Consider the following 4,124-nt stretch of genomic DNA (forward strand, 5'->3'; position numbering starts at 1 on the left):
GGAGCCGGCTCGACTGTAGCGGACACCGATTTGCGCCTGGCGTAGCATCGCCAGCTCGCCGTGACGAAACGCAACGTCCTCGCGGGCGCTCGCGTCGGACGTCGGAGTATAACAGAGCCTTTACAGCTGTTAATGTTGCGTTTCAGTTGTTGTGCTTATACTTGTCCCTTATGGCGGACAACGCACGCACGTTTCAGGAACTCGTCTGAATGTGTGCAAGGGGTTTTTGACAGTTCCTGGACAAGGTCATCATCACCGTGATCAGTGAGCACCAGCAGCTCGACAGGACATCTTATCGAATTCGTTCGTGATCGTTGCCACGAGGCTACGAGGGTTCTTAGTGTAGTAAAGTGCAAAGTGTAGTACAGCTGGTTGAAAGCGTCGATGCCTCTTATCAAGAAATTATCCATGATGCCTCCTGTACTGGACCTGGCAACGAGGTCTTGTGATGCCCTGTTCACATCCAAGCCGTCTTTCATGCAGCATAAGAAGCGGGCGTTGTTGGGTTTTGATAAATCAATGTACAAGTCACCGGCAATGATGAGGGGCGTGGTCACCTCGGCAGAGTTATTGTAGGAAGCACTGACCCCAATTTCTGCGCAATCCACGTGGTCCCCGTTGCGGAGCACGTGAACGAGTGGATGGTAGCCGAGCGTCTGCAAGGGCTGTTTTGTCTTCAGCTCCCTCAATTTCATCGCGCCCGCCGCGGTGGTGTAGCGGTTACGGCGCGCGGTTGATGAGCCGAAAGTCGCGAGTTCGATCCCGACCGCGGCGGTTGCATTTCGATGGAGCCGAAATAATAAATGCATGTGTGCTGTGCGATGTCAGTGCACGTTAAAGAACACTGGTTAAACGCTGGTTAAAGTTGGTTATCACTTTCTTTGCGTGTCAGTGTATAGGTTCGCGGTTACTGTGTTGCTTGAGACTGTATCACCTGTGGCACATACCCCCATAACATGATTTGTGATATTCGGGTATGTGCCACACGTGACTCAGAGAAAGGGTTTCATGACGTACGCGATAGGTATTTTCCGTTATTCAAGTCATGACCAGTTAATCGTGTGGTTCATACATTGATCCTCTGCTATGCCAGTTTTGGTATATTACAACCCATGGAGAGGACCGGAAGAGCGCCCAGACGTAGGCGGCTAGATAGATAGATAGATATCTAGATAGATAGATACATAGATAGATACATAGATAGATACGTAGATAGAAATGGCCAGTCTGCCTAAGGTCGGCTAAGAAATGCTTGGCGTTTAAAGTGAGACGTTGTTCATATTTTGTGTACTCTAGTGAGTAGCCGAAATAAAGAAGCCACTTTCCTAATTTCACAACCACTGAGCCCTGATGACCTAATGTCATTCCACGCTAATTAATCCATAACTACTTGCACCACTGGCTCGGTTTCTCGTGTTTTTGTCTTGTGACGTCCTAACTATTAGGAAAACACGCACAAAAATGTATCCGGCCAAAATAAAAAATCCAGGGCTGAAAGGGTTAATAACAAAAGCTTTGTTTTACGTGGCTAGGCCAAAATTTCTTTTACAACAGAGCTCTTACGCTGGCAGTTTGACATGTGTCGTCGAAAGAAAATTATTATCATCATCATGAATCGTTACGCCCTCAGAGCGCGCTCAAGCATTCTGTAGACAAGGTTAACACGAGAAGCTGAAACTTGCCCACCAGCTGTACTGCGACCAAGTCTTGCGCGCATCAGTGCAAGCTGAGCCAAATTTTAATTAAGTGCGTAGAACTCAGGGGCCCTGGCTGTGAAACGCGCGAAATGGAATTGAGGAGAATGGAAAGGACGAGGGGAACATACTGTCAATTCTACCGCCGCTTGCCTTCACGCACGGAAGACCATGTAAACCATAGCCACGTAGAGCAACCTGCGGTAGAGGGAAGTGACAGCGAGGAGGATAGAAACGGGGAAGGGCGAGGATAAAGCATAGCAAAGCCACGTATGGTGTCACGCAGGCAGACACATTATGCGCGCCCGCATTTCCCCTTGCTGAACTCGCACTTTAAACAATGAGGGGATAGGTTTGACCAGATAAAGACATGGGATAGGCATGCGGGCCCCTTCAGATGATACTTGGGGGGGGGGGGGGGGGGATGTCGCCCACACGTGCGCACGCCGCTGTGCGCTGTCTCTCTCTTTTTTTTTGTTGTTGTCTAACTCTAAGCTAATGTTCAAACTATTCTTCATGCTGATTTGACCCGTAGATCCGGTTCTGACATCTATTTTCGTGCTATATCATAGCTGATCTCCTAAACTATTCTTTGTTAATGACTATTTTTCCTAGGTTCTATATGTTTGTGGTTACACAAGTGTTCCTTAAGTGTAATATTATAGTTGAATCACTTTCGTCTGTACAGTTATTTATCTGTGCTACTGAAATCTGAATTGTTTATTCCAAATAATTATCGCGAAGACAAAGCCACGTTTATTCATAAATACAATTCTAACGACACAACATACAGCAAAACAACACTACAAATCGTCGAGAAAAGAGAGATCCGGATCTTGAACCGGCTCCTCAAACACCGCCCCGTCCACGTGCAGCCAGTCGGGAAAAGGCGCAGCTTGCACGTGGTAGGCGTCGTCCTCTGCCGACCAGTTGTTCTCCCTATGTGCGCTGGTCCCTGGACTGGGCTCCAAGGTCTCTTCGTCGGGCAAGTCTTCCAGCCTACGGCGCCTGCAGGGTGGTCCGGCTTCGTCCTCTGAAATGTACGGCAAGGCGTGATTGGAAACATAAAGTATTGGTGAAGTCTCACCGTCGCCTTCACCTACCTCATCCCGAATGGCCGGTGCAGGAACCGCGCCGCCGTCCTCCTCAACTTCACTCGAAGGATCGTCGCTCGAGGAGTTGTCACGCGGCGCCCACTTCTTCACCGACTCCGCGAGAAGGACACGGCGGTGTAGGCACTCGCTGTTCCTGAACTTCTCTCGAGCCTGCAAAATATAGTCGTTCGCATTCGGAACATCGTTAGCGGACATGACGATATAGCCGTATACTCGCGTGGAGCGCTCTTCTTCTACGCAGCAGATAGCGCACGTCCGTTCAAGACCGAAGTCAGCAACCGACTGAAGATTGAGCTCTCCCAACTTTTTCTCTCTTGCATAGAAAGTGACGTCACAGGGAGGCTGGCCAATAGAGTGTCGTCGATGGGAAGGAAGCCCAATACCCCCGCGCCCTAGTCGGAAAAGCAGCTGGTTGGCTAAAGAACTGCCGCCCAGGCCGGAACTTCCTGTATAGGAGCACTGCGTGTGCCTGCTATTGCTTCGGTAGAAAATTCTATAAAGTGCTAATTTTTGATGTTACAGCGCTTAGAAAATTGGCTCACAATGTAACCGTCCTCTTTTTGCTGGCGCTTCTATTTTCGAACAAGCGCTATCGTATGTACAAGATGTTGTTAGGTGAACGTACGGTGAAATGCCCCGTCGTAAACGCGTGGAGGCGTAAAAAGAAAAAAAAGTGCACTCTTTTAAACCGAACTTTTGTATTTTCATGGCTCTGGAAAGTCGTACACATCCCTTAAGGAATTGTGTGCAGTGAAAGATCTTGATATATACACTTGAACGTGCTTAATCTTTTTTTTTTTCCTGACATTTAGACTCCCCGGTCAGTTCGCTGTACCTGATGTTTTTTCATGATTTCGGCATCATTTTATATGCTTTATAGTTTATACAAGAGCGTGTAACGCACGTTATCCCTTCATAAGGAACGAGCCGCACAGGGAAGTTAGCTAGAACATCAAAAGACACAATGTTTGCTCGAAAAGTGGATGCCTTAACTGACTCGTGAAATCGCCGTGGCGCAGCGTTCATGCGGCTTCGGCAACACGGAAAAGTGCTAGAACCCATTAAGTTTCGTAGGGCAGGAAATATACAGCATTAGGTAGTAAATAGTGAAACCAGGCTGTGAGTAAAGCAACGCAGCTTCAAACATAGAATTGTACAAATACGTCTAACAGATTTAACCCTTTCGGCCCTGGCGGTGTCAATTGACACCACCACAGAACGCTTCCCCTAGCACCTCAGAAATGAAACCAAAAGTGCTGATTCTTGGGGAAATACTTCTTCAGTGATCCCCACTGTGATTGACAACAAAGTTGCG

Source organism: Rhipicephalus sanguineus, chromosome 8 (assembly GCF_013339695.2).
Source record: "Rhipicephalus sanguineus isolate Rsan-2018 chromosome 8, BIME_Rsan_1.4, whole genome shotgun sequence".
NCBI lineage: Eukaryota > Metazoa > Arthropoda > Arachnida > Ixodida > Ixodidae > Rhipicephalus > Rhipicephalus sanguineus.